A 25986-nucleotide genomic window follows, 5' to 3' on the forward strand; every position below is an offset into this window, starting at 1 on the left:
TTGACATCTCACAGCACAGGATATTAATCATTTTGGGACTCTGGGCCTGTTCCCGGTGTCCATATTTGCCATGGTTGATCTGCAGCCAGAAAAATAACTCCTAAATGACAAAGGCTTATCCCAAATTGAAATATAAAGTCATCGAAAAAGCTCAGCTTAGGAAATAACCCAGCATCAAGCTGGACTGTCTCCTGGGCACATAAAGGATAAGCTTCCTCTTTGCTCCCTCTAGGAAGGAGTCTGAAGCCAGGTTTTAGCTCTGTCTGAGCCTGTGAAGGGACTACGGGCATCTCTTGAGGGGGGGGTGGGGGTAGGAGAGCAGTGGTGTGCACGGGGCTTCATGAGGACACTGCCCCGCCCCCCTGGTTCCCGTCATCCCTAGAGAAAATGGCTGGTGGGTGTGCAGAGTCCACCCTACTGGAGGAAGAGCTAGAACCGGCTGATATTTTCCTCCATCCCCCATTAAGACCGCTGGGGTACAGAGGCCAGGCTGGGGTGAGGGGGGGGTGTCTCCTCCACACAGCCGTTAGAGTGATTCCTAAACACTGCTCTGATCACCTCCCTCCTCCTAAAGACCTTTGAGGGGACCCCCCCTCCCAGGAGAAATTCTAAAGTTTTTCATAGGCCATTCAAGGCCTTTCATTCCTTGACTCTCTGCCTAACTTTCAGCTTCATCACCAGCCACTCCCTGACCTTCTCACCACAAATGCCTGCTAGTTATTTCCTGAAAACACTGTGTACTCTCAGCTCTGCTTTCTTTATTCACGCTGCTGCTTCTACGTGGAAGGCCACCCCTCTACTGACTCTCTCCTACCCAGCCCCCCCAACATCACCTCTTGTTGCAGGAGGGCTCCTATTCCCACCCCTCGCTGAGTGCATTGCTCCTGGATGTGTGTTTCTGTTGTATTATAGGTAGGCTCTCTTCTAACAGTTACTACCTGCGTGGGGTTGTCCCATGTGTCAGCCTTCCCCACTTGTCTGTGAGCTCCCTGAGGGCAGGCACTGTTTGCTGCATCTTTGGCTCTTGAAAAAATCAACAATGTTTCATTGGATGAAGGAGAGTTTTGCATATCAGTTATTATACTCTTTGCTATTCAGATAATGGCCAGGAGTTTTAAAATGCTGTACCCCAGCTCCATGATCTCCTTCCTTGTCACTTTTTGCAATTTCAATCTGACTTTCAGTAACAATCAGCTTGTACCATGAAACTTATGGTATTCGGTTTCAAAGGGTAATGGTTTCAGGGTGCACTGATTTCTGTGTTTAATTGTTTAAGATAGAGACAGATAGCACACCTATATTATACTCCAAACCTCTCTCTCCCTCTCTCTCCCACACACACAAACGCACCACAAAGATAGAAATTCCTAATGATACATGAATAAAGCTTACAGTACAAAATTCAGCATATAATAAAAATTTTAAAAAGCTGATAAGTTCACAGGTGTTTCCAGGTGTTCAGCGGAGCTAGGTGCATGGTGTTATTTTGGAAATTAACTTGTCTTCCATTCTTAAACAAGCCTTTTCTCTGCTCAGTGTTGTACATGCTGTTCTCTCTGCCTAAAAAGCCTCGGCCCCTCCCCCAACCCCTTTATTAATCGAGTGCCCTCATCCTCCAGGATTCAGCTTAAACATAACTGCCTTGGAAGGGTCTGCCTAGACCCAGCCTCCTCATAGTCTCCATTTTAGCACGGTCGGTATTTTCTTTGAAGCCCTTGCCAACTATTTTATTTTATTATTTTAGTTAAATGTATTTGATGTCTTCCTCTCCCATTAGACTGAAAGCAACTAGAAAGAAAGAGGATTCCTGTGGGTTTTCTTTATTATTGTGTCCAAAACACATAGCATGTGCTCAATAAATACTTTTGGGTGAATGAAGCCGCAGTTGACCCTTGGTATCCTCAGGGAATTGGTTTCAGGACCCGCTATGTATACCAAAATCCTCTGGATGCTCACGTCCTATAATTGCTTTCCGTATCCCCAGTTCCGCATCCGGGAATTCAACCAACCCGGGATAGTACACGATCCGCGGTTGGTTGAATCCAGGGAAGCGGAACCTGTGGATACAGAGGGCCAACTGCAGTCTTTTAAGCCAACATTCTGCTTGTAATTTGGGGGAGTTGATTTCATCAATTCAGTGACTTGTCTTGCCTGGTCAGTTCCCTGGCCTCACTCCCCCTTGTCTCCCAGGCGCCCACTCCCTCATCCTGGGGGTGTCTTTCATCACCTTCTCCTCTTAACACATTCCTGTTCACGTCGAAGCACCTTGTCATACCTCACCTCCATTGTGACACTTTCCCCAGGCTGTTAGTTACTCCTGTTTCTGGGATCCTAAAACACTTTGACTTCTTCCACGTTTTCACATGTTTGTTTCTTTTACTACAAAATTAGAAAATGCTCCTAGAAAACTCAAGCAAGCATCAGAGAGGTGCATAAAGTCAAAAGCAAAATCCTCCCTTCCCATTCCCAGGTGGCCATTGGTATCACTGAGTTCTTTTCTCTGCATTTACAAACATACATTAACTCTTTTTTTAAAAAATAAAGAAAGGAAAGTAAAAAAACCGGATCATACAATAATAGTATGGAGTGACATTTTTCAATTACTATCTCTCATTTTTCTTTTCACATTAGAAGATAACAACCTTGATCTTTCAGTGGATATTTTATTGGTCCATTGTGTGATTGTACCATCATATAAAAAATCAGTTTCTTGATAGCTATTTAGGTAGCGCCTATTCTTCTAAATTACAAGCAATACTGAGATAAATCCCTTTATACATTCGAGTGGCTATTTCTCTGTTATTGCACCAAATGGCATCCCATTTTGTATTTTGACAGCTACAGCCTGACTGTCTTCTAAAAAGGCAGTGCCCAGATACACTCCCATCCACGGCTGGTAAGAATGTCTGAATCTTCACAGCCATGACTGGATATTATCACTGTGTTTCTTCTTTGCTATCTCATTGGTCAAAAACTTCCCTGTCTTCAATTGTTGTTGAAGTTGAATAGTTTTTCATATTTAATCATCACCTGTGTCCTTTGTCTGAAAATGATTATTCACATCCATCGCTCATTTTCCTATATAAGTGTTCAATTTCATTTTTTACTCATTTGTAATGGCTTTTTAAAAAATTGCGGTAAAATACACATAACATAAAATTTGCCATCTTAACCATTTTTTAAGTGTGCAGTTCAGTGGCATTAAGTACATTCACATTGTTGTGCACCATCACCACCATCCATCTTCAAAACCCTTTTCATCTTGCAAAACTGAAACTCTGTACCCATTAAACAATAACTCTCCATCCCCCCTCTCACCAGTCCCTGGCAACCACCATTATCTTTTCTTTCTATGAATTTGACTACTGACATGGTTTTTAAAAGAGTATGCATGTTAACTTTTGTTTGTTAAAGAGGTTAAACATTTTTTCAAATTTTTAGTTTTAACTTTATAAAGTCTTGTCATTTAGAAGGTGCACTTTTTTTTAAGCTTCACATTTTTATGTCAGTAAATATGAACATCATCTGCTTTATGGCTTTTGAGTTTTATGTTTTGCTTTGAAGAACTTCCTCACCCCGAAATAATCAAGTATTTTCCTGATTTCTTCTGGTAATAAAAGTACTCTGGTCATACCTATATCTCAGCAGTTCTCCTTTTTATTCTAATTAATATAAATGACTAGCATTGATGAGAACTGTTAAGTTCATTTCATGTTATTATCTTGTTTAGTCTTCATACCAAGGCAATGAGGTGGGTCCTATTGTTATCTCCATTTAATGATGAGAAAATTGAGGTTTAGAGAGTTCGAATAACTTGTCTACTTCAAGTGGCAAATGGCAAAGCTGTGATCTGAACCTGAGCTATCTGACTGCATCCTAACCATGAAACTATGAATCTGTTTTCTCTGTTAAATGGTGCTCCTCTAGGGTGAGAACTGCGTCTTATCTGTATTCTGACTCGAGCACATAGGTCCTCAACAATTGTTTTTAGAGTGAATTAATCCCTGTTACTTAAATTCAGCATCCAGAGCACAACCTCAGATACTGTTATTCCTATCGCTTCCTTCGCTATCTCACTCCTTAACGAATTCAGTCTTGACCTTCCTTCTAAGCCCAAAGAGATTCTGCTTTTGCCTGGGAATGAGCTTCCCTGGGTGGTCAGTGATCTCCTCAAGCATTACTACCACTGTCTCAAGGGAACTGGACTGCCTTGTCAAGACCCTGCTCCCTTCACAGAGTTCTCCCCTGGGGCCACTCATGCTCCACCTCTCTGTGCTCTTTCTTCTTGGGGAAGCGATAAGCATATGACTTCCTCGCCAGCTCATAGGCCAGAGTCCTATCATTGTCCTTCAATGGACTTCCCTCTTCTGGAGTCCACTCCATCCATTTAGCATTCCCTCGTGCCAAGACTTACTGACTTCTGGGCAGGTCCCACTCCTTCTTCAAGAATTTCCCCACCAGGCTCATGGTCTTCCCCTCTCCAGCTCCCATTGCCTCCCTTAAAGATTCCCACCCTCATATTGATGATCTTTCCACTGTGCTGGCTTCAAACCCTCCATTTTCACAATCAAAAATCCTTCCTCTCCTAATGTCTGTAACATCAGCCCAGTCCTGACCCCAGATTCAGTCATTGCAAAGATGCTGCTCTTTGTCTGGCTCTCTTGTCTTTCTGCTGCAGCCTCCCCGTTCACCCTCCTTGCCAACTTCTGGGCCTGACCAAACCCCTTCTATTGTCTCCACTCCTCCATGTTGCTGGGGAAGTTCAGAGAAGCAAGTTGTTTGGATCCATTCCAAATTCCTCTGGTGCAGCTTCAGAAGGATCCTCTCTGCTGCTTGGTCAGCCTCCCATCACCTGCACCTCGCTTCCTCTTCCACTTGCTAGCATGTCTTCTAAACCTTCCCATCTCCTAGAGCTGAGCTCCACTTCCCAAAGATGTCTGTGTCTCCTCCTTGACTGTGGAGGCCATCTCACTGGAGCTCTCACCACCTCCCTGCACTCCTCCACGTTCCCTTCTTTCCCATCTCAGAGGGAAAAATCTTTCTCTTCCCCTTCATCTTTTAGGATGCTTATGAAGAATAATGGGAAAATATGAGCTTTGAAAACTGACAACCTTGGGCTTGAATTCCAGCTCAGTTATCAAGTAGTTTTGTGTCCTGGAATAATCTATTTAATGTTTCAGGTCTTACTTTCCTTGCACCTTGGTGGGTGTGAACATAGTATCTGCCTCAAAGGGATTTGTAGAGAGGCTGGCATGGCCTGATGCACATGAAGCATGTGGCATCTGCCCAGACTTTCTGAGTCTTCTCCCCCCACTCCCACATCCAGCTTCTCCACCTGAGTCCCCAGTCCCATTCCCTTTCTCTTCAGGTACTTTGCCCCATCAATTATCTCCTACTTGTTTTTAAATATTTTGTCTTTCCCTTTGACTAAATATTTTCTGTTGACATAAAAATGTGAAGTTCTCCTTTACCCCCAAATTCCTTTCTGTGATTCTGCTAACAATTCCAGCCTCCGTTCTCCCTCCCTTCTTAATTTTATCTCTTGAGAGAGTAGTCTACACTAGCCGATTCTGTTTCTCTCCCACCCACACTCTCCTTCATCCTTTGCTGTCAGGCCTCAACACCTCGCCTCCCTCCCTCATCACTGTACTTAAATAGGGTTCCTAAAGCCATGATAATCTAGGCCCTTGGATTCTTGGTTTTCCTTGATCTTCAGCCTGCCATACTCATCTGCAGCACTGGACCGTGCCAACGCCCTGCTTCTGCTTGAGAAATCTGCCTTGACTATAAGTCATTGTACGAGTTTGGTTCTCCTCCTACCTCTCTTTCTACTCTTTCAGTTCATTCATTCAGCATTTTTTAAATTGTGCATCTATTATGAACCACAACTGTGCTAGGTGCTGGGGACACAGTGGTGAATTATACAGGCATCGTCACTGGTCCACTGGCCCCTGAAGTGTATGGTCTAAGAGGGCAGACATCAGACAAACAGTCATCTGTTTTCTCTGTCTCAGTTACCTGTTGCATCCCTGTGTGTGTGTGTGTGTGTGTGTGTGTGTGTGTGTGTGTGGGTGTGGGTGTTCACCTATTTGCAAGAATGTTACAAAAGCATATAACAGGGAGGAAGACTGACAGAGGGGAAGCCAAGGAAGGACAATTTGAGGAAGTGATATTTAAGCTGAGATCTGCAGGATGAATAAGTGTTAGCTGGGTGAGGAGTGGAGAGTTTGGAGGGGTGGCTTCCAGGAAAAAGAAGGAAAGCTGTGAAGGCTCTGAGGCGAGAAGGTGCTTGGCAAATTCAAGAAACTGAAAGCAGGCCAGTATAGCTGAAGGTGGTGGGGAGATGAGGTAGGAGCCCTGAACAAAGATCATGCAGGGTCTTGTGAGGCATGGAGAAGGTTTGGGATTTACTCCCAAGAACAATGGGCAGCTACTGAAAACCTCTCTTCCCCTGCCTGTTTCCTGATTTTGGGTGTGCCTCACAGATGGGTTTGGTGCTCTGCTCTGCTCTTGGCCCATTCAATCTTATGGCTGAGTAATCACTTCTCTGCGGTTGATTCCTAAATCCTAATACCCTCCTGAATTCCAGTCCTTTTCCCAGCTACCATCTAAGATTATATACTGGGGTCTCTTTCTGATACTGCAGATTAAATGTTAGAAATTAACCTCATTTTTCTTTTCAAAATCCTTCCTTCTCCTGTATTTCCCATCTTGGTCAATTGCTCCACTGGCCTCCCATTAACCCAGGTTGGAAATGCTGGTGTCTTCTTGACTTCCCCCTTTTTTTCACTCATTCATTTATGTTGAGGATACAGCAGGGACCCAAACTGATGGAACTTGCATTCTGTGGAGACACCCAACAATAAACACATTGGGACTTTCCTGGTGGTAAAGTAGTTAAGGCTCTGCGCTCCCAATGCAGGGGGCCCGGCTTCGATCCCTGGTCAGGGAACTAGATCCCGCATGCCACAACTAGGAGCCCGCATGCCACAACTAAAGATCCCACATGTTGCAACTAAAGATCCTGCGTGCCACAACTAAGACCCAGCGCAGACAAATAAATACAAAAATATTTTTTAAAAAACAATATACACATCAACATGTATTATAATGTCAGTTAGTAAATGCTATCAATAAAAATAAAGCAGATAGAAAGTGAGGGGTGGAGATGCTGCTTATTTTCATCAGAGGAGGTCTCTTTGAGGAAGTAGATTTGAGCAGAGGCCAGAATGAGATGAAGGAACAAGCCATGTACCAGGCAGAGGGAATAGCAAATGCAAGGTCCAGGGGTGGGAGCATGCTTGAGGAGTAACAAAAAGATCAGTGGCTGGAACGCATCAAGTGACAGGTTGAAAGTAAAGAGATGAAGCCAGAGAAGCGGCACATACAGACTGTGCTGTAAAGAATGGAAAGGGGTTTGGAATTTAGTACTAAGTGTGATGAGAAGCCTTTGGAAGGTTTTGATCAGAAAAGTGACATGATCTGATATACAAAGACCAAAGGGTCCCTCTGGCTGCTGTGAGAAGAATAGACTTTAGGGGGCAAAGTGAAGACCACATAGTAATCCACAGCCTCTCCATATCACAGGGTCTTGCCCACATCCATCCCTCTCTCCCACCTTTATAACCACTGCCCTAAGCTAACCCCCTCCATCTCATACCGGGATTGTTGTTGGGATCTCATAAATGATCTTCCTGCCTCCTTCCAGAGCAAGGCTTTCCCTTGGTCAAGCCTTCAGTGGCTCCCCACCCCATAGAAATGAAGTACAACTACTTCAGTCTTTTTATTTATTTATTTACTTTTGGCTGCGTTGGGTCTTCGTTGCTGCTCACAGGCTTTCTCTAGTTGCAGTGAGCGGGGGCTACTCTTCGTTGCAGTGCGCGGGCTTCTCATTGCAGTGGCTTCTCTTGTTGTGGAGCACGGGCTCTAGGCACCGGACTTCAGTAGTTGTGGCACGCGGGCTCAGTAGTTGTAGCTCGTGGGCTCTAGAGCGCAGGCTCAGTAGTTGTGGCACACAGGTTTCATTGCTCCACGGCGTGTGGGATCTTCCTGGAACAGGGCTCGAACCCGTGTCCCCTGCATTGGCAGGTGGATTCTTAACCACTGCGGTACTAGGGATGCCCAACTTCTTCAGTCTTATATTCAAGGCCCCTCTTGTCTCCCAGCCTTATCTCTCACTGCTGCCTTTCACATACCCCATGCTAAAGTCACAGAGAACTACTCAGTTTCCCATGTAAGCTTCTTGCCTTCCCATCTCCAAGTTTTTGCCTAACTTGTTCCATCTTCTCATGAAGGATTCTCTCACCATCATCCATGTCTGTATATTCCAGATTTCCTGACTCTTTCCTGATCATCCCAGGCATCAGGGATTCTTCTTGTATTTGGACTCTTACACCTTTCCAATGACACTAGTTATTCTCTACGTGGTTATAACTCTTTATTGTACACATCTTATCTTCCTCACTAAATCATAAATTCCTAGAGGTCAGGGTCCAACTCGGATATATATCTGTGTGCTTTCCATCCACAGGGCCTAGCCCAATGCTCACAGTGAGTACACCACAGATATTTGTCCAATGAGTGAGTTGCTAACATCAGAGTATTTAAACAGTCTATTTGGAGAGACACAACCAAGTCTTAAACCCATGCAAGTGAATAATATGACAGTATATAATGGAGGGATAAATCAGGTGGCACATAGTCTATGGACCAGAGGAATCTAGAAGGGAGGTCAGTAGGCAGTGGACTGGTCAGGGAAGACCTGATAACAGCTGATGCTTCTGGAGTGTTTATCACGTGCTGGGGTCTGGGCTGAATGCTTTACATGCATTATCTCACTCTTCTCATCTACCTTGTGCTACAGGCACTTACATGTAAGTAAATGCCTCATCTACAGGTGGGGAAACTGAGGTAGGAAGGTGAAGTAATTTCCCTGAAGTCACAGTGTTATAAAATCTGCAGACTTGTGATTTGAACCCATGCCTGTCTCATTGGTTAACCTATAGCAATCCTAACCTATAGAAAACCCCAGTACTCACACAAAGGAAAGGCTCAGCTGTGAAAACAGGGTTTGCATTTTATTTCCTGTCTCATTCCAAAATGGGTCTAAAGCAGCTAAATATGAGATGAGCTATGCCTGAGAAGATGACTAGGAGTTAAGACTGAGGTAGGTGTTTCAGGTTAGGAAAGCAGCTATTTGTGGACTCTAAGGCAGACTTGTTCCCGGGTAGCAGCAGTGAGCTGACTAAATTGGTGGATATATCTGGAGGCTGGTTGGGTGGGTAAGTGGATACAGTGTGTGGAGGGCATTCAATGCCAGGGAGCATTGTTGAGTGTTGATGTGTTAGAACACAAGGAGAGGTTGAAGGGTGTATGAGCTGGTCAGGACATAACTCCATTCAAAGAACATTCACTGGGACAGATTTTGCACTAAGCAGATGAATGGAACTGTAGGATTTCCCTGAGTAAGCCCTTGCTCTCAAACAGCTAACAGTCTTCTGGGAGAAACAGCCCATAGGATGCAAACAAAGCACAGTGGAGACCGAGCTGGGAAAGAAGAGTTTTAATGAAGGATCTGGGGTACTTTCTAGGGCTGTGGCATTTGGAACAGGCCTTGCAGATGAGTGGGGTTGGAAGAATAGAAGAGGGTGGCCACTTCTGGGACTGGGGGAAGGTGGTTTTTAGAGAGCATTACCCTGATAATCATATACAGGCTGGACCAATGAGCAGTCTCTAACACATTTCTGAGGAAGAGATGCACTTTGGGCCAAAAATCCATCTGCACAGGGAGCAGTACCGTGAAAAAGACTTAGGGGTCTTAGCAGTCAGCAAGTTCACTGACAGAACAGAGCTGCTTAACAGTCAAAGGAGCTAAAGTAATCTGCAGCTGCCTTAAAAGATGGTCAGTGTTGCATACCCAGCTCCAGATTATATCCTGAGAATTTTGTCAATTTGGGGGCCAAGCTCTACACCAGCAGTTCACAACTGGGGGTGATTTTGACCTTCAGGGGACATCTGGCCAAGTCTGGAGACATTTTTGGTTGTCACACTGGGAGGGAATTCTACTGACATCTAGTGGGTAGAATCCAGGGATTCTGCTAAACATCCTACACTGCACAGGACGGCTCCTTCCCCTGCCCCCTCACAACAAAGAATTATCCAAACCAGGTATCAGTCCTCTAATTGACAGAGGACTGCTACCTGGTCTGGAGGATGCTCTAGAGGATGAAGCAACCAGAGCGTGGTTAGTGGTAGGGACAGTTTTTACAACAGTGTCACTAGGAGCAGCTGAAGAACCTGGGAATATTTACCCTAGAGGAGATTTAAGGGCCTGAGAAATATCTTAGAGCAGCAAAAAGAACTGAACTGTCCAGAGCAACTGCCCAAATTTCCACCATCGCTCCCCCTAACTATTGCAATGGGAGTCCAACCGGACCCAATGTTGGAAATTTAAGAAAGTCATTGTAATAGCAAACACTTACAGCATTTACTGTATTTCAGGCACTCTCCTAAGAGCTGTACATATACCAACATATTTAATTGTCACAACAAACCCATCACACTTATTTTACAAACAGAGAGACTGAGTCACAGAGAAAAGGGTAAGTGATTTGCTTAAGATCACAAAGCTTAGCAAGCAGCAGAGCCAGAATTTGAACCCAGGCAGCTGTACTCTTAACCACTGTGCAGTGTTGCTATGCTGCATTGGAAAGAATCAGATCTGGGCTCAAATCCCAGCCTTACCACTTAATAGCTGTGTAACAACTGGCATGCTACTTAACCTCTCTGCGCCACAGTTTCTTCATCCTGCATAATAGGGGCAGTAGAGATGATAAATAGTTACCAGTTCTTCCAAACAGTGATGAATGTAGTTCTCACAGCAACGCAAGGACAGGCATATTTATTACTCTTATTTTATACACATGAGGATTTTATGGCTTAGAGAGGTTGAATGACTTGCTCAGGGTCACACAGAGAGGAAGAGGAGAGTTAGGATTTAAATCCACATTTGTCTGACTCCAGAACCTGTTTTTAACTACAAAGCCATTACATTTGCAAGTGTGCGCTGAAGGGAGCATGACAAAGCATATAAAATTTCCTGGAACATAGTAAGCAATCAATGATAGCTATTTATTATTGTATTAGTAATCATAGTTGTTATCTTCATGACCAGAATGCACAATCAGGTGCACAGATGGCAATGTACTATTCTAGCCAAAAGAACAAGATCAGCAGAAAATGAATGATGCAGCGGCTTATGTGCAGATCACAACCCCTCAGCCAGCTATTCCATAATCTTGAGCTTTAGCCTCTCCAGTAAAGTGGTGTCACGTTTGATTCATTTGTCCTGCTCTCAGCACAGTCTACTATTCATAGAACAGGAGTGGGAAGAGAAGGGACAGTGTGAGGCTAATTTAATGTCAAGGTTTCATAGCCCATATATTTCATAGTCATAATAAAAAAAGAGGAACGTAATGCCTTGTGCAAAATGGGAAAAGGCACCACATACTCACATACTGCACTGTGAATAAAACCACAGCTCACGGGATGGTTAATTCTACCCGGGAAGGATTTTGTTTTTGAACAACTGCCTGATTTCACTGTAGGGAATGCTGTGCGAGTGCTTTCTACAGAGAGAGGGTGGCATCTGCCTGGCTGGAGGGCTGGCAGCACACAGAATCTGCCTGCAATGGATTCTTAAACATGGAGTCGTGGCTAATGGGATGTCAGACAGGAAGAGACTGAGAGCTGCTTGCAGTGATGGAGGTAGGTACCGAGGGCAATGGGAGCTCTGGGCAGGGGGCCACCAACTGCCTAGGTGGGGGAGAATGATCAGAGAAAGTTTCATAGGGAGGGGATATTTGAGCTGGATCTTGAAGGATGAATAGGAGTTTGTCTGGTGGAGAAAGGGGGAAGGTATACAGACCAGAGGACAACAGCACTGCAAAAGGTCTGTGACCTGGGAGCACGTGACCACTCCTGAAATACCTCATGGATGATTGTGGCAGGAGCTCAGGGAGAGAGGGCATGGAGTGAGGGAGATAAGGCTGGAAATGTGGGATGGAGTCAGCTCATAAAGAGCCTACAGCCCTACAAAGGCTTCTGGACAGCGTGGTATAATGGAAAGGATTTCTGGCAGTGCAGTATGAGGAGAAATGTCCTGGGGTTTGGAGTGAATTGACTCTGAGTTCCATTACTTGTTGGCTATATGACTGAGGACAAATTACTTTACCTCTCTGAGTCTCAGCATCCATGTTTATAAGATGGGGACATAACGCCTGCCCCAGAGGGCTGTTGATAGGATGAAACAAGGTGAAGTATAAATTCCTAGCACACTCACAGCATACTGTAGGCTCTCGTGAACGTTAATCCCCCTTTATTGGATAGGTGAGGGGGAGTTGTTTCCCACAGGGCAGAGTTTCCATCTGATTTCTGTTTTAGAACAGCAACTCCAACAGATTGTACTAGGGATAGACTGGAGGCAGAAAGAAGACTCCACTCGGGAGGCTGCTTTGCTGGTCTTGATCTATAAATGTTGAATCTTAATAGCTTCAGTTTCAGGGGGTTACATTCTCATTACCAGGTTCCAGATTCTGGGCTATAGCCTGTGGTTCCAATACCTGGACCTCTCTGAGAAGACTGGATGATGAACTGTCTTAGCTCCCTCAGTTTCTATAAGGTTGAAGGTACACAATTCAAGCAAGTTCAAGTTTATTTGACCACATACAATCTGTCTCACTCCTGTTCTCCATTTCATTCATTCATTCATTCATCAGGCAAGCATTTATTGAGGGTCAACCAATACCTGGGTTGCAAGGGATTGGCAGACACAATTGCCTACTCTCCCATCTGTGTGCTTTTATAGATCAGAACTTGAAAAAACAGTGATGCCAACCCTTCCCAGGGCCCACACATCACTGAGGCTTCCCATGGGTCAGTTCAACTCATTCCTGGCTTTTGTGGAAGGTAATTAGCTGGACAGAGAACATGGACCAATGAAGACAGTCCTGCTGGAAAATTACTTCCCTGTGCCACACTTTTTCAAGCTCCCAATTTTCTAAAATCTCAGCAAGAAATTGTGAATCTGAGATCAGAGATCCTGAACTCTGTCTTTCTGAGAATGAGATCAGAAAAAGATAGATGAAAAGAAATAGCTGATGGGCAATGGTGGCTTCTTACCCTGATTGGACTTTAGGAAATATATCCAGAGAATAAAGTGGATTCCTCACTTTGATAAATCAAGGAATCTTACCTCAAGTCATGAGAATTTAGAGAATTAACCAAGAAAAACTCTATCGATGTGGTTAAACAACAGTGCTATCACCAAAACTAAAAGAGTGGAATCTATGATGTCAAAACTTCCACATCTCATTAAGAAACCCTCAAACACTTGCTTTTCCTCCCAAATCCAGACCATTGTCTCTTCCTCTTGTGGACCATTCCACGAGCCTTCTCACGGGTCTGTGGGCTATGGTGCAGACACTTTCCCGCCCATTCTCCATGGTGTCCTCAGCGTGCTCGGCCCAGGCAGAGAGGAGGACCCCAGCCCCCCTCTGCCCAGGTGCCTCTCTGACTCCCGGTCTCCCTCAGGGGGTGTGTCAGGCTGTTAGCTGGGTATCAAGGCTGCTCCAAGCCAGCCTCTCCTGAGCTCCACCTCTGACAGCTCTCCTTCTTCCACTCAATCTTTATTACACAGCGGGATGGAGCTGGGACACAATGCTGTGACTTTGTAGCTGAGAGTTATTTTCTCTTCCATCCCCATTTGCTTAACATCCAGCCCAGTTACCATTTCTTCCAGGCACCATTCCCTGCCTCTCCTTCCAGAGGGAATGCCCTCACCTGCAGGGTCACCTCTGTATTCTAATGTCTCCCATGTGGCATTTTCAATGTTGTGATATACGTTATTGGATACTGTGTCTTTCTTACCTGTAGCAACATTGACACAAAAGGACATGGACTCTGCCTTATATTTCCTTGTTTCTTCACCGCCAGGCACAGTGCCCAGCACATGATACACAGCTCCATATGTGATTTTTTTTTTTTTTTTGAGTTGAATTGAATGATGAAATGGAAGGGAGGGGAACAGGTGTTCCAAAATAGAAGACAGGAAATAAGACCGACCAAATCTGGTTCCTCAGCAAATAGTCGACACCCCTCTATTGTGGGGGGCTTCTTTGTGCAAAGGGCTGGGAACTGGGCCCTGAGAACCACCCAGTCTTTGCCCTTGTGGCCTATTGCTTCAGACTGTGGGCTTTGGAGACAACTGTGTTGGAATGCCAGGCATGCCACTTTCTGTGCGATCGCAAGCAAGCTACTTAACTTTCCATACCTTGGGTTTTCATCTGTAAAACCAGGGCAATGATGATCCTTAATCATAAAGTTTTGTCACGAGAATGAATGAAAAAGTCCTTGTGGAGCACTTAGACTAGTGCCTGGCAGAGTGAGCACGGGATAAATGTCAGCTATTATTACAGAGCTCATAGTCAGGCAAACTTAAAGTCACCTGAGGATCAAGAGAGTCATTACTGAGATGATACTATTTTCTTGGTGGAATCTGCACACACACCTGCAGAAGGGCTCTAGATTTGTTGGGTAAAATTTTTGATGAGATGCTCAAGGATGGGGCTTTGATGCCAGAGGCATTATTGGCGGGAGAATAGATGTGGTGGTTGAAATGCTTTTTTAGGGGTGTTGGGACCAGCTAGCTCTCAAGTTTTTGTGGGATAGTCAAGGCAGTGGCTAGAGCCAAACTGCTGACAACACCACAAGGAATGGGTCTGTGGGAGAGAAAGAGAGGAGATCAGACTGTCAATACCTGGGCAGAGGGCTTTGGCAAGGAAAGTGAGTTTTCAAAGCTGAACTTTTGATCTACTTTTCTTTATGGTGTGTGATACAGCGCTCTCCTGACCTTCCTAAGAGGTCCCCAGTGGAGTCCTCTGCACTCTCTTTGCTGCTTGGAGTCGGCTTTTTTAGCGAGGCAGTGTGAAGTCTGGGCTCTAGGTGGTTGGTGAGAGTAGTGGTGTCCCCAGGAGGCCAGCCACATCTGGCCCAATGTGAGAGGTTCAATGAGAAAGGCACTTTGGGTACACAGAAGCCAGAGAGGCAAAAGCAGCCCTGGGAGCAGCTAGAGAGAATCAGAATATTTCCATTGCAATATTGCTAAATGTAGAGTTAAACAGTACAATACAGTTAAGTTCTAGTGTCTTGTGTCTGCCCCTCAGGAGTGCCAGCAGTAGATAAACTAACACTAATCACTGCACATCTCTGGGAAGTTACCATCATCTCTCATGTTGTACCCAATTATGCTGTTTCCAGCTGGGACAGGTAAGGAACATGGCACCTGCCCAAAGAGTTGACATGGATGGCTCTGTATGCCTGAAATGCCAAATAGGACCAAAAGACGCAGCACTGGAAAACCTCCAAAAGCCTCCATGATAGTATGCATTAGTTAATGGATCAACCACTTGGATGCCCTAACTCAAATTTGAGTTCAGACCTCTAAACCCAACTATTCCTAGACAGTTTAGTTTTTTTCATTTTCAGCTAACTAGCTTTGAGCACTTACTACCGGCCAGGTGCTGTGCTAAGTGCTTTACTTGCATCATTTCTTTTCGTCTTCCCTGAAACCTGATAAGTTTGGTAAAATTATTAGCTCCACACTGTAGATGAGAAAATTGAGGTTGAGAGAGGCTAATTGACCAGTACAAGGTCACACAGCTTGAAAGTAGTGGAGTTGGAGTTTGCACCCCGCCAGGTCTCTTGGAATCCAGAGCCAGAGAACTTAATAACTATGTTAACTGGTTTGGAAGGGATCAGAGGTTATCCAGTTCAATCAGTTGTACACCTAGAGGGAGCAACTTGCAGTTGGAAAGTACATGGGACTAGGAGACTGTTTTTGTTTTGTTGGAGGCACTTCTGTATGACACTGGGCAAGTCACTGAACCTTCCTGGGCCCCAGTTTTCTCTTCCAAGAGAAGAGAGGAGTTAATGCTCTGTTTACCTCATAGGTTTGTTTTAAGGCCTAATATAAGGAGTGGAACAGGACGAAAGCTACTGTTTTGCCTTGAACAGACAGCAGGCATATTCTAGGCATCTTTCGTGGGGTAGCTAATTTCTGGTACATCCAGCCAAATGTGATTAACAAGGAAAAATTTAATATAGAACCACTCCCTTTTCTGACTCACTAAGAAAATGAGATAATCTTGAATATTGCATTAAAATAAAGAATTTAAAGGTTGACTTTGATTTTTGGCGGCTCTGTGCTAGGCATTTTCATATGCATTTAATCTCCAGTAAAACAAAATGAGGCTCCCAGGTGGTTAAGTGCTTTCCTCCAACCACACAGCTAGTAAGTAGTGAGGATTTGAACCCAGCACTGCTTGGTTTTACCTGTAGGCACTTTTGCATGCAGCAAGGACTTAGACCAGATCCATTCGGTTTGCTTACAGTAGAAGTGAACAATTCTGTTTTCATAGAGCCCCACTGTTTCAAATGAAGTCACTGTAACATCCCCGGGAAGGCATCTAATGTCTGCAGGCACCCAAATGGAAGAGTTTCTGTTTCATCCTCTGCATGTCAAAGTCTAAAACTTTAGCAACATCCAACCTCTGCTAAACAAATTAACCAGCTGCAAATTATAGAAGAGCCAACAGAAACAGAAGACATAGGTATCACTCGCTGAGGGATAACTTTCATAGCTTTGAAGTAAAGGAAGAATTACGTTAAAAAAAAATGATGAACTATTTGAGTGCAGAACATTTAAAATGTAAAACAATGACATAAAATTAAAAGGTAGACAACAAACTGAGAAAATAATTGTTTAAAGGTGATTAAGTATTCAACTACATGATATATGTATATGAAGAAATAATTCAAATTTTAAAAGAAAAATAAAACCCAAAATCTCAATAGATCAGTGACCTAAGGACATGAAGAGAAAACTTATTAAACACTTAGCCTGAGAAACATTTTTCCTGAGTAATAATCAAAGAATTATAGATTAAAATAATATTTATCATCATAATAACATTTAATATTTTATAATTCTTCACATTTACTAAGTGCTTAATATATATAAATTCATTTAATCCCAAAAACCTCCTTAGGAGATGGTGCTATTTTCATTTCATAGATTAGGAAACTGAGGCCAAGTGAGGTTCAGTAACTTGCTCCAATCAGACAACTAGTTAGGGTATAGCTGAGATTTAAATCCAGACAGTTTGGTTCTTACATCCATGTTACGCTTAGGAAATTAACAAAAATAAAAATACTTAAAAGTATTTTTACTTTTTTGAATATTCCGTGCCAGTAAAGTTCTTGAGAGACCCAGTGCTGGTTTCTTTATAAACTGGTACAACTCTTTTGAAAAGCAATATAGTGATAGGTAGCAAGAGCCATAAAAATGCATGTTTTGATATGGAAACAACCTAAATGTCCATTGACAGATGAATGGATATAGAAGATATGGTACATATATACAGTGCAATAATAGCCATAAAAAAGAATGAAATAATGCCATTTGCAGCAGCATGGATGCAACTAGAGATTATCATACTAAGGGTGGAAAGAAAAAGACAAATACCATATGATATCACTTATATGTGGAATCTAAAATATGACACAAATGAACCTATCCACAAAACAGAAACAGACTCATAGACATAGTGAACAGACTCGTGGTTGCCAAGGGGTGGGGGTGGGGGGGGTGGGAAGGGAGAGGGCTGCACTGGGAGTTTGGGGTTGACAAATGTTAGCTGTTATATATAGAATGGATAAACAACAAGGTCCTACTCTATAGCACAGGGAACTATATTCAATAAACTATGATAAACCATAATGGAAAAGCATATATATATAAAAAGAATGTATATATATATATATATATATATATATATATATATATATATATATATATATGTATAACTGAATCACTTTGCTGCACAGCAGTAATTAACACAACATTGTAAATCAACTATACTTCAATAAAAAAAAAAATACGTGTTTTGTTCTAGTAAGCTCCCTCACTGGCATGTAGATTGGGGAAATAATTCAACAGAAGCAGAAATCTATATGTAGGCAGTTGTTCACTGAATTGTTATCTAGACCAGCCCTGTCCAGTATAAATATAATATAAACCACATATGTAATTAAACATTTTCTGGGAACCATATTAAAAGAAGTAAAAAGAAATGGGAAGCTAATTTAAATAATTTATTTTATTTAACCAATATATTCAAATATAATTTCAGCATCAATAATCAATATAAACACTTGCATTTATTTTTTTTTGAATTTTTGAATTTTATTTAATTTATTTTTTATTCAGCAGGTTCTTATTAATTATCTATTTAAACACTTGCATTTATTATTTCTTATGCTAAGTCTTGGAAAGCTGGTGAGTATTTTATACTTAAATTACATCTCAATCCAGACTAGACACATTTTAAGTGCTCAATAGCCACATGTGGCTAGTGGATACCATACTGAATAGCACAGACAGATCTAGAATAGCAGAAAGTGGGAAATAGACAATGATATCAAATGGTGAGAATGATTTAGAAAATTATGGTATATCAGCCTCTGGAATTGTATAAAGTCATTACCAATAGTAATACTAAAATCCATAAAAATATATTAAATGTTTATGCTTTGTTAAATCAAAAATTTAAAAATATAAACTATTAGTTTAGTAGATATTTAAAATGTGTCTATACGCAGACACATGGATGAAAGAGGATGTGCAAACATTAAAATAGTTGTGTTAGCAAACTGGGATTTAAAGTTGATTTCTTCGTCAAAAAATTTTTTTCATTTAAATAGGCATTCAACATCTATTTCTATTAAGAGAGTTTTCTCAACAGAAAAAGGACAAAGAAGGACTATTCCATACAATACACAAATATTTGGAGATTCAATTTTCTATGTTTTAAAAACTATATACCCTAAAAAATTTCCCATACTACTTACTTATCATATGGGTTTACCCACACTTTGGTATTCTCCTGATAGAGAATTTGGTATTTGAGATTGCTGGTCTTTTTTGTTTGCTTATGTTAATGTTCTTAAAGAGTAGATTTATTAAAAAAACAAATCATTCACAAACCTTTGAATAATATATTTTCTGGACAATGTGATGTTAGGACCATCATTCATACTTTGTAATATATTTAATATACATTTTTATATATTATATTTCTTTTCTTTGACCTATGAGCTATACTGAAAGCTGACCCAAAGATGCCCAATTTTCCTGTAGATTTCTAGAGACAGAAACTAATGAATAAAAGTCTAGCTATTTCAGAAAAATATAGAAAATTTGATTTTAGTTTTCATTAATATGTCTAGCTCAGAAGTAAAATGAGAAATCGATGAGTTTGAAAAAGAAGAATGGCTGAAATCACAAAAGTGATTCTAGAATGGAACCCAGATTCCATCCATAATCCAAACTGATTCCAGAAATGGATGGGTTAGATAAAGATTGATGACTGGATCCTGAACCTGGAGAGGCAGCCTCTTCAGAGGGAAGGGCTTGAGTGTAGGGTCAGAGAAAATAGTTCTTTACCTTCTACTACCTTGGGGAACTGCATCTTTGTTTCCATAGCTGTAGAATCAGAAGGCATAATCTCAACCTCATAGGTAGAGAGGATTAGGTAAGAGCATCCCCTTCATTATTCATTGCACCCTATTATTTTACAGTGGAGGAAGGTAAGTCCAGAGTGGTGCAAACAGTCTTGGAACCCAGATGTCTTGCTTGAGTCAGGGTTCTTCAAGCACAAAGGCCAGGATCCCAGGCTCTGGAGTCAAAGTGCTGTTACAGCATTGGCTCTGCCAGCCTCTGACACCGTGACCTTGAGCAAATTGCATATACTCTCTGTCTCAGTTTCCACGCATGTAGAGTGAGGACAATAAGTGTGTCTAATTCAAGATCAAGTGTGGTAATTAAAAAGTAAGGCTAAGTGTGGTATCTGGCACATTGCAAGCTTTCAGTAATTGTCCCCTATTATTAGTGGTGGTCCCCAAACCAATTCTTATGATGGTCTTTATTTTACATTCAGCATGTATAGTTTACTCACTAATTGGTTGCATCTTTCCTCTAGACCTTAATGCTAAGGAATTAAATTTCGGTATTTCATAGAAAAATAAAATGGAGTTGGGGAAGGGGGCCATTGGACCACCACAAGAGGGAGTGTTGGCGAATTTTATCTCAGACATTTTGGGGCAGGCAAGTTGTGCAGGGAAGAGGGACTTACAGAAAAGGAAGGGAAGGAGGAGATGGCGGTTCAGAAAAAGCAGGGTATGGAGGTATGGTTCTGATGGAGGAGAGCTTGCAAAATGTGAGCAAGAAGGCAGTGCAGCACCCTGGTAATAGTTGTCATTTATTGAGCACTTACTGTATGCTAGGCTCTGTGCCTCATCATCATTAGATTCTGTCTCTGGAAAATGGGAGTAATAATAGTACTTCCTTTATAAGAGTTGTTGTGGGTACTTTATGAGACACTATGTGTCAAATATTTGAACAGCGAGTGCTTGACACATAATATAAAGTTAGTAGTTACTATTATTATTATTAAATCCCTCCTGTTTCAGATGAGGAAGGCTAAGTAACACAAACCATGGAGCTACTAAGTGGCAGAAATCACTTGCTGTCTGTGAGGCTCTAAAATCCATAGAGCACCCAAGCTAAGCAAAGTCCTCCATCCTCCTCCTCCCACTCCAGCCCTACCTCTCAACCTTCCAGTGATGTCAAGGTGGGCTCTGTCATCACAGCGACCTGGAATGGAGCCCTGGCTGTGTGACCTGGGCAAGTCACTTCCCCTACAACCCAGTTTGCTCATTTTTGAAGCGGAGGATGGTATATCTCACAGGGATTTTGTGGGAATTCAGTAATATTTTCCAGGTAGAGTTGTTTAGCCTAATTGGCACATGAAAAGTACTCAATGGGTATTAAGCTATTATTGTAATGTGGGCTCTTGGGTTCTTCTCAACTAAAGTTCCCAGCCACTGACATTTCCATACTTAATCTTTATTCTGGAACAGTCTGTGACAAAAGAAAACTCTCAGAAACCTAGGCTTTGACAGCTCCCTTGCTGTCTTTGTAATATGCCATTTTCTTAATTCAACACCATGTGAAGCAACATGGCTATCTCTTCTGGCTTCTAAATTCATTGATGGTGTCAGTTGGTGATGAAATGTCAGAGCACTTGGATCCAACTGTCCCACTGCCATTTCCTGGCTTTCCCTGGGTGAATGGTAACATTTTCAAATGGATAAAAATCTCCAGGCAACGTCGCTCTCCTCCTCCAGAGCAGATTTATTACAGAGTGGTTGGCATTTCCACATGCTCCGAATTTGTCAGTGTCAGATTCGTATGCGTTCTTAGGTCTCTATACATATACAGGCATAATTTAAATCCCCAGCGAACAAAGGCTATTTTTCTAACTTGGAGATATTCCAAAAGATCTTTGCATTTCATCTATTTTTAAATGTTTGTGCAATTTAGAAGTATGGTAATATCAAATGGTACAGGGGAGGACTGAATATTCAGCTTCCAGCAACTGATCATGTGCCATGCGTCAGGCACTTTATATGCAATAGTCTACTTAACTGTGGGATGGGTATGCATTATTTTCGCTCTACAGAAGGGGAAACTGAGGCTCAGCGAGATGAGCTACTTGCTCACAGTCACATACACACACACACACACACAAAAGTCATCCCAGCTGAGAGTGGCTGAGGTGGGACACAAATCGCTTTGATTTCATATTCTCCGTTCCTGCCTCTGCAGCATAAACTGTTTACAGAGCACTTACCATGTAGCAGGCACTGTGCAAGGCTCTGGTGATATAGCAGTGGAAAAAATAAGCAACAATTCCTGGCTTCAAGGAGCTTACATTCTGGTGGACAAATAACACAGATCAATTCTGTGACTTGGTGAAAAGTTCACCTTCGCTGGATGGGCTGGAGGTGGAGGAACAGGCAGAATGCAAGGATGGCTGAGAGCACGGTTTCTATTCCGTCTCAGATCACACCAGCATGAGACACGTTCAGGGTAGGCCTTTGGCAAGGGTTTGAGAAGCCTGTCGGTGCATTAAGCTGTGACAGTTCCAAGCAGGCCTCTATTCTCTCCCCTGAAATATTTAGGTTACGTCAGGGTTTTTTTTTGGTTTTTTTTTTTTTTAAAAATATACATACTTTGTGTTTTTTTTGTTTTTTTTTTAAAGGTGTAGGCTTATTTATTTATTTATTTTTGGTTGTGTTGAGTCTTCCTTTCTGTGCGAGGGCTTTCTCTAGTTGCGGCAAGTGGGGGCCACTCTTCATCGCGGTGCGCAGGCCTCTCACTATCGCCGCCTCTATTGTTGCGGAGCACAGTCTGCAGACGCGCAGGCTCAGTAATTGTGGCTCATGGGCCTAGTGGCTCCGTGGCATGTGGGATCTTCCCAGACCAGGGCTCGAACCCGTGTCTCCTGCATTGGCAGGCAGATTCTCAACCACTGCGCCACCAGGGAAGTCCCCTATGTCAGGGTTTTGATGGCACACATTGCTCCTCTAGAGCAAGTAGAGATAACGTGGGCTATGGAGCAGCAAGCCATGGGGCAAGGTGTTGTCAGGGCAGTGAGGATGGAGGAGTTGGAGTTCCAGGATGCCTCGAACAGGTACTCAATAAGTAATAGCGGGCACACTGTGACCACAAGTACTCCTTTCCTCAAAATTCTACAGTGGAGTAAATGGAAAAAGAACAACTTACCTTCCTGTTGTTGTTATTTTCAAAAGTAGAATTGCTAGCTACCACTGATGTACCAATGTCTCCGTGTCAGGCACTGTGCTACATTTTTTGTGTGTATTGTCTAATTTAATTCCAAAAAAATGAAATTTAGACTCAGAGAAGCTAGCGAGTGGAGAAACTGAGATTCAAGCCTGAATCTCTCCAACTTCACACCAAGCTGCCTCTGTGGCTCCCCAGCAGGCTTTAAGGAGAATTAGAGTTAATTCGTGGTTTGCTCTGTGTCCTCTATATCCTTGCAACTCAGAGTGTGGTCTGTGCACCAGCAGCATCGGGAGCCTGTTAGAAATGCAGAGTCTCAGGCCCCAACCCAGACCTACTGAATTACAATTTGCTTTCTTTTTTACTTTTTTACAATTTGCTTTTTAATGAGACTCCTGGGTAGGCTGCAGTTTAAGAAGCCTCTTAAAGTGCTCAAGTTTAAGCACTCCTCTGTATAACTTGCCAAAAGATATGACATACACATTCTGGAAGGTGGGGGGGAGATACTTCTCTCTGACTCCAAAAATTATCATTTCTAGAATTGAATTGATGGCTATTGTTAAATTTAATCAAGAAGTGAAAGTTTTAAAAACTTGTCTGGGTGCCTGTTAAATAAAATTGAAATGGAAGAACCACTGAGTGATCTACAAAGTTAGCTAAAATATAGAAAGAATATTTCTGTTTCAAGGATGTTTTTCTAGGCTTTCTAGGAAAAAGGTGCTCATTGTTAATGACTTTTCTTTTTCCCAGTGGAAATTTCAGATCATATAGACAGCAGTTTGGAGGATGAATAGGGTATGGGTGGCAGCCCATTAACCTGGATATAGGATAAGGTGTGGTGGATTTGAGTATTTATCCCAAATTTGTCCATCGATTCACTTTACAGTCTTGGGCAAATCATCAAAACCTGTCTATTTATCTGGTGATCTTGGCCTGGGAACTTCAGCATAATGCGTGAGTGTTCTCATGCCATTATAAGGATAATAAGGGAAACCTGTTTTAATGGCAGGACTATTAAGTGGGTTAGTATTCCAGAACCTCAAAAATTCATAGGAGTTGACTAAATTGTTTGTTAGTCCCTTCCATCAACCAACAACCCAATCAATCAAACCATTAACAAGTATTTATTGGAAAGTTGCCATGTGTCTTGGAGTACAAAGGAAGTAATGCTCCTGGGGCAAAAAACAGTAATTATGAATCACTTTTCACCTGCTCTCTGTTCTGCAAAAACTAAGCACAGTGATGAGTGTAAAGATGCCGAGATGACAGGACCTGAGCACCGGGAACTAGGTGGGTGACAGGAGAGGACTGTGGTTCTTTTCCTGTTCGCTCCTGGCCTGACCTTTCTTGCCTGGAGCAGAGTTTCCAAAGGCCTGTTGAGCATCTACACTGGAACACGAACGGAGGTCAGGTGCCGCGGTATGAGGGCAGAGAAAGTAGGGGCTTGGAGTCCCCTTAGCCCTTCTCTCACTTCTCCATTCAGTCCCAGGGTCCTAACCATTGTACCTCAGTGATTTCTCATCTCCCTGCCCTCCACATTCTACTCATTAGCTCGAGCCCTCTGGCCTCCCTAACATCCAGGACAGATCAGATCTTTTGCTTCCTCAATCTTTAATGGCCCCGCATTGGCTTCGGAAGTCCCACTGCCTTAGCCTGGCATTCGGGACCCTTCATGACTTGGCACCACAGTCTTTCTAGCCTCTTGTTTCACTCTGTTCATCTCTTCCCAATCTCTGGCCATGAAGATGCGGTCATCATGTCCATACCACACCATGTATGTACCCAACACCACGCCTTTGTCCTGACTGTTCATTCTACCTAGACTGCATCTTCTGACATACTCCCCAACTTTCAGAATCATCCTTCTCCCTCAAGTAGGTTTACACTTGAAGTCATGGAAACTTGAAGTCTGTGAAGACCTTCCTAATTTCTACTTACAACTTTTCAGAGTCTGTCTGGCATTATGACAAATCAAAATTTTTTCTCCTTTGTCAGGCTGTGGGCTCCCAGAGCACAGTAGACATATCTTAAGCATCTTTGTGTCCTCAGAGGCTACCCAGTCCATGCATCTTAATTGAAGAAGATTCCTGAGCGAGGGCCACCACCCATGGGATGCTACAGGAATCTACATACTTAGTATAAAGATGCGCTGGAGGGTATCTTCATACAAAGGCAGAATGCAGCCATCACTTACTAGCTGTGTGATAAAGGAAAAATGAATTAACCTCTCTTAGCCTGTGTTCTCCTTGGTAAAATGGAGGTAGTGTTGTTGCAAAGATGTAAATGACTGTAAGTTCAGGATCATGAAGTTCCTGTTGTCTGAATATTTACACTTCTGTGACCTTTACCCTTTCTCCTCCTCCGGCCCCTTCCCTTTCACCAGACTTCTCCTACCAATTCTTCAGATCCCAACTTTGATGTCACTCTTTCCTGCAAGTGCTCCCTGACTCCCCCACATCTGTGGAAAGTGCCCCTGGTATGTCTTTCCACAAGACCATGGCTTTCCTCTGTCACTCACTCATCTCTCTGTGATGTAATTCCTTGCAGACACATCAATAACTAGAGCAAGAACAGTAATATTTATTGAGCTCTTACTATGTGCCAGGGTCCATACTAGGTGGTTTTCACACTATCTTATTTGATCTCCACAATGACCCTATGAGGTAAGGTTTTATTATTCCCATTTTACAGGTGAGGAAACAGAATAGAATAGATTTAATAAATTGTCCAAGATCACCCAGATAGTGAGTTTCAGGACTGGGATTCAAACCCAGCTCTGTCTAACTTGGGGCCCACGTTCTTAAGACCATGCTAAGTGCCCCCTGCACCAATGCCTGTCATGCTCCAGAATATGCTAAAACAAACAAACCCCAAAAAGCAAAAACAAAACAAAACCATGTTTAAAACCAGTGCTGGGGCTTCCCTGATGGTGCAGTGGTTAAGAATCCGCCTGCCACTGAGGGGACACAGGTTCGAGCCCTGGTCCAGGAAGATCCCACATGCCGCAGAGCAACTAAGCCTGTGCGCCACAACTACTGAGCCTGCGCTCTAGAGCCCGAGAGCCACAACTACTGAACCCACATGCCACAACTACTGAAGTCCATGCACCTAGAGCCTGTGCTCTGCAACAAGAGAAGCCACCGCAATGAGAAGCCCATGCACCGCAACCAAGAGTAGCCCCCTCTCGCCGCAACTAGAGAAAACCCGCGCACAGCAACAAAGAC

The 25986-nt window shown here is 42.8% G+C and overlaps 1 long non-coding RNA gene across 4 annotated transcripts in view; it reads left to right on the forward strand.

Moving 5' to 3' along the window:
- The window catches only part of LOC309605607, a 48411-nt gene that overhangs the window by 2124 nt on the left and 20301 nt on the right, over positions 1-25986 (forward strand). For 2 of the 4 annotated variants that reach the window (XR_014231435.1, XR_014231436.1), the window contains one exon: positions 11607-16945. This is a non-coding gene — a long non-coding RNA (uncharacterized lncRNA). Of the gene's footprint in view, positions 1-11606; positions 16946-25986 lie in introns of those variants that run through there. The other 2 variants (XR_014231437.1, XR_014231434.1) reach the window with 2 other exon arrangements.

Source organism: Balaenoptera borealis, assembly GCF_965194805.1.
Source record: "Balaenoptera borealis genome assembly, chromosome: 11".
NCBI classification, from domain to species: domain Eukaryota; kingdom Metazoa; phylum Chordata; class Mammalia; order Artiodactyla; family Balaenopteridae; genus Balaenoptera; species Balaenoptera borealis.